Source organism: Myxocyprinus asiaticus, chromosome 37, assembly GCF_019703515.2.
Source record: "Myxocyprinus asiaticus isolate MX2 ecotype Aquarium Trade chromosome 37, UBuf_Myxa_2, whole genome shotgun sequence".
Lineage (NCBI taxonomy): Eukaryota > Metazoa > Chordata > Actinopteri > Cypriniformes > Catostomidae > Myxocyprinus > Myxocyprinus asiaticus.
This window is the reverse complement of record NC_059380.1, coordinates 25,748,359-25,760,687: the sequence shown is the minus strand read 5'-3', so window position 1 is coordinate 25,760,687 and position 12,329 is coordinate 25,748,359.

Sequence of the window (12,329 nt, the reverse complement as noted above, 5' to 3'; positions counted from 1 at the left end):
AAAACATAACAGAATTACCAGGATTTTTAAAGGCTGCATTTATAGTTGCTGACCATAGAAGAGTTCTGGACAATGCATAACTGGCTGTGCTTCCACTAGAAATAAATTCAGAAAAACTGGCATGCCTGGTTTGATAAATAGGGTTTCTTGCTGAGGTCAGGCATCACTATAGAGCACAACAGTGCCTGTCCACCTTTTCAGCCATCTTGGTTACGGAAGTTTTCGTGTTCATGTTTTCCATATGGATTTCATAATGTTCTTCATGAAAGAGTTTTAATCCATGATTCAAACCAACCAGCTCTGGGGTGAATCACAAAACTACAAACATTGATTTGAAGCAAAAAGTATTTTAAAATCTGACAAAATGGCATAAGGTACAAGACTGAGTACTTAACCTATTTAATGAGGGAATTAACTACCCTAGCAACTGCCTAGCAACCACCCAGAACATTGCACTATGCACTATGAACTAACAACCACTCAAAACAACCACCTAGCAACCATCCAGAGGACCATAGCAACAAAGTATTGGATGAGTGAGCACCACTCTAATTTTTTTTTCGGAATACATACATCTAGTTTTCAAACGATATTGCTGGGCTCCTGAAACAGTGATGTCTAACCACTAAATATGTTTCAAGAAAAGGTTTATGTCTAAGGTTATAACAATAATCGAGTAGTATTTATGAGGGATATATTGATCTTTATTATATTATTCCATGTGTAGCTTAACAGTCCCTGCTGAAAACAAACAAACAAACAACAACAACAACAACAACAAACAGTTAAACCAACCTAAGATGGTTTGATGGTTTTAGCTGGTTTAAGATTGTCTCCCAGCCTGGCCAGTTGAAAAGTGACCAAACAGCCAACAGAGCAGACTGAGAGAGGCTAAGACCAGCAAACCAGCTTAGGCTGTGAAAACACAGTAGATTTGGCTATTAAATTACAAGACGCAAATTGCTACTAATCAAATTCACTGCTGTTCTAAGGAGGGAACTGTCATTGCATGTAGAGTACAAATATTCACAACATGTCTTTGAGACTGGAATAGTCCTCACTGCACAATTCCCATCTGAATTCATGCAAAATGAGGCCCAGGTCTCACGCTTGCATGCAGCTTTAATAAAAGCTCATTAGAAATAACCAAATTCACCAACTAGGGAAGTCTTTGCTTATACCATGCATGCAGTTATTGCTATAATGCTCAAAGGCTGCTTTTGATTCCTGATGGATTACACTCAAACCGTTTGGATTCTTATCTTTCAACTTCAAAGTAAAATCTGTTCTTGAAAGATATATATGTGATGAATTTGATTGTTTGAGAATCTCATGAATTCAAAATATAGCTGACAGAATTATTATGTATAAGATGTGACAATTATTGTTCCAGTTCTAGCAAGTTGAATAGACACTGTAGCATAAATCTTTATTCATATGTCTAAATTTGGTCAGTCCAATCGATTTAAACATTTGCCTATAGGTGGCATCCCGTTGGTGCTCACTGGGAAGGTCAAGCACCCAAGGGAAAGCACAATGTTATGTTAATAAAAATCAGATTAATTGTATCTATTTATGTGCAGTTAATGCTTGCCAACTATGTCTGATCTCAGTCAATCAGCTTTTTTCAACAATAAGTTGTTCGGTCATTGTTCATTACCTGTGGTGCTGAAATGCATGCATTTGGCACGATATGTGGCATTTTAACACTCTTTTCTTTTCAAATTAAATAAAAACGGAAGCTTACTATCTTTGCTTATCCTCTCAGTTATTTCAGTGTGGATCCTTTCCTTACTAATGAGATTTAAAATAGTAAGGTTTGTTACATTAAATAACAAAAACATCATATGTACATACCACATCTCTATAGGTGTTTTTTCCATTGCACCCTCTTAGAAGAAAAGGTTTCATATAGAATACAAAAGTTTATTTATTTATTTATTTTTTTCAATAAAGGGGTTCCCAACATGGAATCGTAACATTTAGTTTTTATTTAGTTTTTTTAATTTAGTTTTTGTTTTAATAATGGATAGATGGACAGACGCTGCTGGGTATTACTGTATGGAGAAGAAAAAAATTCAGTGTGAGTTTGAAACGTCAACCAGAAACTAGAAAGGTTTCTGAATAATTTCTGACCGTCATGTTAGGCTTTGATGACCATGACCTTTTTTTACTATAGACTGAAAATAAATAAAAGGAAATTCACGACTCGATTCTGATTCACAGGATCTTGATTCGATTTGATTTGATTCTGATTTGTTTGGGTATATTTCAGCAATAATGTCCATTTTGCATTCATACTGTATACTCTCTATGTAAGAATCTCTCTCTTAGCAAAAGCTGTTAATTATACAGGGCACCTTCTAACTTGGAACATGTGTGTGTGTGTGTGTGTGTGTGTGTGTGTATATATATATATATATATATATATATATATATATATATATATATATATATATATATATATATATATATATATATATATATATATATATATACACACACATAAATATATATAATGTATTTATATATTTACATGTATGCATGCATAATTTGTACTATTTGTACTAATTGAGCACAAATTAACAAGAGTGTAGTGTGCTATGTGTGATTAAAATTAAATGTATAATTTTATTGTTTTTGATCAACAACACAAACACAGGGGACTGGACTGGAGAGGTCTCATCCATTGCAAGCCTAGCAGGGTGATGGCGGCTGCAGCGGCAATTAAGCCCAGTGTTTTCTGGCTCTGACGCAACAAAAGGGTTTTCCCCAAGCTTCAACTTTGTCAATTGTAGGTGCCGACATGGTTACCAAGTCGAGTTTCATTCCTAATAAGGAAACTTACTGACTGGGTATTCACACTCTCTTTGTTCAGTTGTCCTTGAGACCCCAATGTACTAGCAACAGGTCTTATGAGCTTGCAAGCTTCTACCTTCAATTGAGCTAACAGTAACCAATCATTGGTTATGCGGATGTCCCTCGGCTTCAGTGGAGCGAACACTGCATCTCCACCTTCATAGATGTGCGAAGGCCAAGGACAACCCGAAAGGTAGGAATTTGAACTGGAATGCAGTCCCCTTGAAGGTGAATCTAAAGAATGGCCTGTAGCAAGGGTAACTCCACTTGAGGCCGCCAGCGGCTGAACGCAACTGCCCATCAAAGGGGGAGTGGTTGATCAGACATGGCCCAGCTGGATATCTGTTCACTTAGAACAAGTTTGTGCCTCGTGCAGTCTCTACGAGGTCTGTCAGCACTTAAGCCAGTCAGCCAGAAGGATATTGCTTGCAGTTGGAAAACATTAGTGAAACATTTCTGGTCTTCAGCGTCTTAAGTTTCTGGATTGCCAGAAACAGGTAGAAACAAACTGCCGTGAAAACAAGGAAGCATTTACAAGGCTACACTTTTTCTGCTGTAGTTCTCAGGGAGAAGAGTAGGTTGTCTCGTCTCGCCTAGCGTCAGCATTGTGATGCCGCGTTGAGTTCCCTTCTTAAAGGGAACACTTGGCTTACACAAATAATGGATAAAACAGTAAAAAGTTGACTTTTATTAGATACAATTGGGAGGTGCTTACTGAAATTCAAACACTTCCCCCAGTGGCCAAAGCGGTAAGTGTGGTTTGGCATAGGTGCACTTGGGAGCTTCATTTTCTGGGTGTAATCTCCACACAGCGGCAGGAAAAGCAAGTTTTGAAGCAAATTTTTTTTTTTAGCTGTACAGGCAGTTATTCTATGCAGTGAAGATGAATGAATGTTTTAGAAACTATACCCCCAACCCAAATCCCAAACTTAAACCTAGCCATCAGTGGAGTAAAAATGTAATGTTAGAGGGGAAAATACAATCTTTGAATCGTGCTCGTCACTGATTGTGCAAACACGATTACTACCTTTTTTCAACACGGTATTCTAGTTTACGTGATGTGCATCCGGTCGGACCACATCAGAAGGAAAACAGAGTAGATCTGATGCAAAAATCTCTGATTCGAAATGCCACTTGTCAGTGAGTCAGCGTAATGTGGCTGATCCTAGGGTACCAAAAGTATCAAAAATAACATGTCGACCTCCCATGTGATCATGTTGGAGACGCAGCTGTGGAATTTGGGCAAATCCAGGTATCTTCTAAAATAGCATATATAATGCCTAAACATGCTGCCTAGGTAGGCAGATCTTGGTTATGGAACAGAGCTATTTAACAAATCTGAGGGCAAACCAGGGGTACACCTTATCTTCTTCCTTTCTCGTCACAGCTTAGGTTAGAACTTTCTTGTGATGCCATCAGCCTGTCAGCATTGTCAAAATGTCAGGATGTCATTTTTTCTTCAGCAATCATTTAAAAAAAATTATTAGTCACATGGCATTTACGATTCAGGTGCCCAGTAACCCATGAGCAAAATTTAGATGATGTTGTTACTTTGTTAGTCAGACAGTAGTAGCTCAATAGAAGAATAAAATACCAATGGTGCTGATAATCAAGAACACATCTGCATTTTAAGAATAAGGAAGAGTGGATTGTTAGGGATTACACGTGCACTACAATGTAACTGTAAAACTGAAAGCTTGGGCAATCACCTAATCCTTTCCTAGAGCAAACACAACATTAAGTTAAGTGAATTGTGTTTTCTGGAAGTACTTTGGCTCAGATAAGGACATTCTGAAGGTCAGTTTTAACTTTGCTAAGACAGCTTGGAATTTACTGTAGCTTGTATTTTATTCAGTTTTTGATGCAAAGCCTCCATTGTATCCAACCACTCCATGATTTTCATCGGTGTTGGGGAGTAACTAACTAAAAGTAGCAACACTACTAACTGAACTAAAATCTTCAGTTTAGCTTTACCACTAACAAGCTTTTATTTTAGTAGTGGTGTACTGTGAAAACACTACATTGCCTCCGACAAAGTTCTGACATTAAGGTTGCCAACTAAGTTTCCTGTATTAGCCAGGACATTCCTTATTTTTTTCCCCAAAATAAAGATGTCCCATATGGGATGACCATTTGCCCCATATTTTAGCAGATGGTGAAATATCCCATATTGAAGGCATTGTGTGATGTACCAAGGCGGCAAAATGTTCAAGGGGGGCCTCCCCGTACAAATGGCGAAATGCTTGACGGGGACCCCTGTCCAGAATTGAGGAACTCAAAATGCTTAAACGTCCCTTATTCCAGTGACAAAAAGTTGGCTGCTATATAGATGTTCAGCCATGACGTCAATTTGACGGCCGAAAGAGTAAAATAAGGTCTGTGGTAAACATTATTTGAAGATAATTGGATGTTTGGTTCTACAACATAAATTGTACACAGTCATACCTCAAATGTGAATTTTAAAGCCGCCATTAAAAACAAAACAAAACATGGAGCTTCAAAATTCCAATTTTAGTTATGACTGTGTGTTATTTATTTTATAGATCAAAAATGTCCAATTATCTTTAAGTAATGTTTACCACAGACCTTATTTTACTCTAATCTAAAACTGCCATTATATAAACCCATAGGAAAGTCCACAGGCATCCCTTGAAAATGCTAATTCTCTTCCAGGTTTTTGGACTACAACATGAACAGCTATATACCTGCTGTCTAATGAAGAACCAATAGGAGTACAGAAATTGATACTGTAGAGAAGAGAGAGGCAGAGACAAGAGATACAGCAATGTTGATTATGCCCAGTCTTAGCTAAGCTGTACATTGTACAGTCTGATATAAGTGACAGCTGATGTCACAGAGATCTCACAAGGATCGTATTGTACACTACAATCTGACATACAGTCATAAAGGACAGAAAAAGTTGTACTGTGTGCCGTGGGCTTGGGGCAAATTGCAGAGCTTGCAGGTTAAAGGATGGATACAGGAAGAGAGAGGGAGTTCTCTGGGAAGAAGTGTTGTTGGGATGACTCAGAGGTGCAATGATGACAGAGGCTCCAGATTACAGGGTTTAGGCCTGTACTTCCCTTCACACAGCGAACGTCGCCTACGCTGGGTGTGTGGGCTCTGACAGTTCTAAAAATGGAGCCCTAGTTTCCTGACCAAGAGAACAGGACTGTATCACAGCACGGAGAAAGGTTAAGAAAGTTCATACAATGTTTCTCAGGTGAACGCATCATTTCTGACATTCAGAAAGTAATGACATTTAAAATAATGAGGAGATACAGTCCAAATGCTTTGAGAGAAGGAATTTTAACCCCCAACCTGCAAACGGACATTGGAAGAAAATAAAAAAATAAAAAAAAATTAAAGAAAATAAGAATATGAAAGAATATATACATATATATATATATATATATATATATATATATATATATATATATATATATATATATATATATATATATATATATATATATAAAACGGCTAGGGATGGGTATTGATACAAATTTCCAAATTCCTTTCGTTTCAGTTATATTTCAGTTGAAATGTCCATTTTGCTTACATATGAAAGAAAATTTGTTTCAGCTAATGCTGTTATAAAGGGGACCAGATAACATGGTACTGTACATTATGTAAATATAAATTGTACAAATTTTATTTATCATTTTGGTCACATTTTAGCTTTTAAAAAAGGAAAACATTCCATGTATTCCACCAATAAATATCATGTCTTGAAATGCATTAAATTACATACAGTATATACTAATATATATATATATATATTTGTTACATGTTTATTGTTTACATGCATAATTTGTTCTATATTCAAGTATTTATATTGACATGTAGAACAAGCACTAAAACGGTGCCATCTCTTTAGGAATTGCGTCAGTTCAGTGAATGTCTCACAGAAGTGTTATGGTTGAGCACTTAACAAGACTGGAACCGCATGGCTTCTTTATTGCATCTGTGCTATGTGTGTTTAGAATTAAATGTTTCTATTTTTGTTGTTTTTGGTCAACAACTGACTGTAAAGAACGTTAAAAGAGACATTAATGACAAATGGATTGATTGGATCTTGCCTTTGGAAAACATTATTTTTACCCAGCCCTAATTAAGTTGTTTCAACCTTATATGACTTTATTTTTTCTGTAGAATATAAAAGGAGAAATTTTAAAGTATGTTCACACTGCTCTTTTTTAATAAAATTATAGTACATACAGTAACGATAAAGGGCTGTAAACTGCAAAAGGTACAAAAGAAAGAAAATAAAAGTAACCAATATGTCTTGTACACTATATTGCAAATCTTCTGAAGCCACAGGATAGCTTTGTGTGAGGAACAGACTGAAATGTATATTGTTTTTTGCTGAAAATGTTCTCTTCCAGCGTAGCTCTCAAATCTCAGTCACGCATATGCATATTTAATTTAGCGCACAACATTCCATTACAAGAGATATCACATGGCTTAGAAGACATGGAATATAGTACACTAGTCATATAGACTACTTTCATGAAATCTATGCTGTATTTTTCTTTCTTTTTTTTTTTTTTGGACATTGACAGTATACACTGTTGAGCCAAAACATTATGACCATCTTCCTAATATGCTGTTGATCCTCCGCATGCCACCAAAACAGAGCCGACCCGGCATGGAGTCTACAAGGCCCCTGAAGGTGCCCTGTGGAATCTGGCACCAAGATATTAGCAGCAGATCCTTCAAGTCCTGTAAGTTGCGAGGTGGAGTCGCCGTGGATCGGACTTGTTGGTCCAGCACATCCAACATATGCTCAATCGGATTGAGATATGGGGAATTTGGAGGCCAGGGCAACACCTTGAACTCTTCATCGTGTTCCTCAAACCATTCCTGAACAATGTGTGCAGTGTGGCAGGACGCAGTATCCTGCTGAAAGAGGCCACTGCCATCAGGGAATACCATTGCCATTAAGGGGTGTACCTGGTCTGCAATGATGTTTAGGTTGGTGGCACATGTCAAATTGACGTCCACATGAATGGCCGGACCCAGGGTTTCCCAGCAGAACACTGCCCAGAGTATCACACTCCCTCCACCGGTTTGTCATCTTCTCACAATGCATCCTGGTGCCATCACTTCCCCAGGTACACGGCACACACGTACGCAGCCGCCCACATGGTGTTAAAGAAAACGGAACTCACTGGACCAGACGACCTTCTTCCACTGCCCCAAGGTCCAGTTCTAATGCTCATGTGCCCATTGTAAGCTTTCGACAGTTGACAGGGGTCATTATGGGCACTCTGACTGGTCTGCAGCTATGCAGCCCCATACGCAGTAGGGTGCGATGCACTATTGTTTGTGACACATTCCTCCTGTAACCATCATTAAAATTTTCTGTGACTTGTGCCACAGTAGACCTTATGTCGGTTCGGACCAGACGATTCATTGCCCTCGCGCATCGGCACCCAACACCCTGTCGCTGGTTTGAAACTCCTCGGACCACTGTCATTAGGTACTCACCACTGCTGACTGAGAGCACACCACAAGCCTTGCCATTTCAGAGATGCTCTGACCCAGTCATCTGGCTATAACAATTTGGCCCTTGTCAATGTCGCTCTTTACTCCTACCAATCACTCCTACATTCAACATGTTGACTACGAGAACTGATTGTTTGCTTACCATCTAATCTACCCAGACCTTGACATGTGGCCTTAGGAGATGAGCAGTTTTATTCGCTTCACCTGTGGGTGGTCATAATGTTTTGGCTCATCAGTGTACATCCCCATTAAATCTTATTGTATGGAATACAGCAGTGTAAAGATTCTGCTATACATCTTCACTTATGCTAAACTATCAATTTTTCACAGAAAAAAGAAAGTTACTTGGGGTTTTGAAGGACATGATGAGTGGAAAAAGGAATACTTTAAAAGAGTTACTTGGAAGAATTCATTGATCCAATACTGAAGAATTGTGACCAACCACTCACATTTGGAAAAATAACACCTAGAATTTATCGAACGCCACAATATGTAGCTATTATTCATAACTGACAAAATGGACTTTCCAATGTGGAAGTGACCAGAGGAAGTAGACTCAGAAATGACTTCAGTCACCAATCATTTCACAAGAAATTCCCAGAGAAACACACCACTACATCGCCAGTAACATGCCTATTTTATAATACTTAATAATGACATTTGTACAACCTACTCTCCCAATGATCAATATTTAGAATGGATTGCCAGTTAACTTTATCACATGTTCTCCAGTCATCTGAGCAAATATACTCTGCAATGACTGTTTATATATTCTACTTTTATTGTGTAGATATGGATTATAAATATCCATGCAGTGTTTTCTTATGTCTACATGAGCAACAGTGTCTGGTGAAGTGCTTGCTTCTGCTTTTACCAGCTCAACAGTTTCAAAGTCTGTACTCAGTTCTCACGTACAGTATTCTGACACATTGCTGATGGTGTAGATGTTGATAACTGCGTAATTTTTTTTTAAAGGGATAGTTCACCCAAAAAATGAAAATTCTCTCATAATTTACTCACCCTCATGCCATCCTAGATGTGTGTGACTTACTTTCTACTGCTGAACACAAACAAAGATTTTTACAAGAATATCTCAGCTCTGTTGTTCATTCAATGCAAGTAAATGGTGGCCAGAACTGTGAAGCTCCAAAAAGGACAGGCAGCATGAAAGTAATCCATACGTCTCCAGTCTTCTGAAGAGATATAATAGGTGTGGGTGAGAAACAGATCAATATTTAAGTCCTTTTTTACAAAAAAATCCTCCTCCCTGCTTAGTAGGTGTTGATATGCGAGAAGAATGCAAATAGCCAAAACCAAATGAAAAATAATGTGAAAGTGAAAGTGGAGATTTATATTAAAAAGTCACCCAAACCTATCTTATCGATTTAACAACTGGAGTCGTATGGATTACTTTTATTCTGCCTTTGTGCTTTTTGGAGCTTCAAAGTTTTGGTCACCATTCATTTGCTCTGTGTGGACCTACAGAGCTGACATATTCTTATTAAAATCTTAATTTGTGTTCATACACATCTAGGATGGCATGAGGGTGAGTAAATAGTGAGAGAATTAAAATTTTTGGGTGAACTATCCCTCTGTGCTACTAGTATCACCAAACAGAATTGCAAAACAATAGCTGTTTTTAAACAGGTTTCCTGCCATCAGCCATTGGCCGATCAAACAGATCCTGCCCTACATGCATGACATTGGTTTAATCAGTGTTGCTGTGTCAGGCCATTTGAGATGCTCAGACAAATAGAGCAATGATTTAAAGGGGTCATGACATGAGGAATAACATTTTCCTTGATCCTTATAAGAGGTCATTGTAATATAATAACATACTGTAAGTTTCAGAACTGAAAATTTCCCCCTTAATAGAAAAAGAGCTTTTATTTAAACCAAATACAGTAAAAACTAAAAACAGTTAGTTTGGAATTTGTGGAACTTGTGACATCACAAGGACCAAATACATCTGCATATGACTGCCTCCAGCAAGACATCAGCACCTATTTTTCTTCATTGAACCCTTGGCCCCGCCCACTGGTGCTGACAGTTAGTCACAGGTGAAGAGGAGAGATGGGTCTGTCATGAGAGATTACACCAAAGGGGACTTAAAGAGGACACCTTCATGTTCCTATCTGGATTTAAATGTTTTTCAACACTAGATGAACGGCTATTGACTCATTTATCTCACACCACTTTTAAAAGATGCAATGTCAAGTTAAAACTTTAAAAAGTAGATCTCCATCCTGTTTCATCTTGCTGTTTGCTGTTGTGCTGTTTTAAAGGTGTCCCATTTGTGCTACTTTTCGTTGTTAGTCTTTTGTACACATGCACTAGATGGATGTCTTAAATCGTTTCAATGTGTTTCTGGTGATGTACGGCACATTTTAAGATCGGTATAATCGCAAATTTTAAAAACATGTCTTATTCTGCTACTGCCAATGGCTGTGTAAACAAACATGGAAGATGTGAGATGTGAAGACCAGCACTCTGTCTCTGAAGACTGCCCTCCCAAGGTTGAAGCACCCAAGGTCACCGTGGACTGTATTACTTTGCGTATTCAGAACATTTCAGCGTGGATTGTGTTTTTCAACTCAGATCAGTGCAGATTGCTTGTGAACCAGTCACAATATGATTCAAGCTTTGCAAAGAACTGCTATTGAAAGATGCGTCAGTTAAACACTACCAGACCCGTTAGTAAACAGTTTAATTCACAAATGTTTCAGATGTCATGACTGTTTGATAGTTGCTGTGCTTGAGTGAACATTTTAATATATTCAGATGAAATGTGCTGGGTGTACATTATCTGTTAACCCTGAAATGTAGTTTTATAAATTATAATGTGAAGCTTGTTCATTTTCTTCCGACTGAGTTTCATATATGGCTGTATTTGAAGGACTGCATGAAGTTAGCCAATCAGAACAGTGGGCTTTTACATTGAAGTCTTAAAGGGCCAGATAGCTTAAAACCAAGCGTTTCAGACAGAGGGCTAAAGACAGGGTGGAAAATGATCATATATTATTAAATTAGCAAATATTTTTTACTGACATTATATGTGAACCTCAGAGAAGATAATAAAATTAGAAAAAAATTATGACCTCTTTAATAGTACCATATACAGCCACAGTTGTTACAGTTTCAGGGAAATCAACATATGAATGACTTAGTGTCGTCTCTGCAAAATTGGGATAGGATGAGGATTTTAACATCACAAATTACACAAAAACACCTTTCAACTACAAAGTGTGACAGCAATATATTTCTTTGGTTGCGATGGATATGGATAGCTTTTTCTTTCTTGTTTGGTTGTTGCCAAGTGCCCAAATGTATGAAAATAAATAAACATCAAAACTTTTTGGCAACTACGGAAAAATGTCTTACCAAACTATGTTGCAACATCTCATCTTATCAAAGTTTAGTGAGGACACAGCAGAGATGTTATCAATATGTGGTGGTTTTCTATTGCAAAATTACCAAAACCTAGCAGCAAATACTGTAGAAAATTGCAATGTGTTTTGTGTCTGAAGAGTTTGAAGTGTTTGTGGCCATCTATCTCAGAATATTATCTTTATAATATCAGGTGGAAAAGAGCATAATTACATGGAAATGAAGTGAAAATGTGCCTTAAAAATACTTAAAAACTCTTAAAAGCTTTTTACAGCAGCAACGTCAAATGGCTCATGTTTATTTAATAAACTGAAACCTCAGCACTTTCATGAAGTTCTCAGAAGAACTTGTTTTTTTCAAAACATTAAGTTAAAATCTCTGAACAATTAGTTTCTTGTTCAAATCAAATTTGAATTTCTTATTCATTTAAGCAAATTGCACATGTTTTGGCACATGTGTGCAAAAGAGTAAGTACAATTGTCTACAATTTGCACAATAACTAAATGCACATGGCTTGCTGATCAAAACTGATGAGCTGATTCTCAGTGAAACTGTCATACTCTTCACAACTT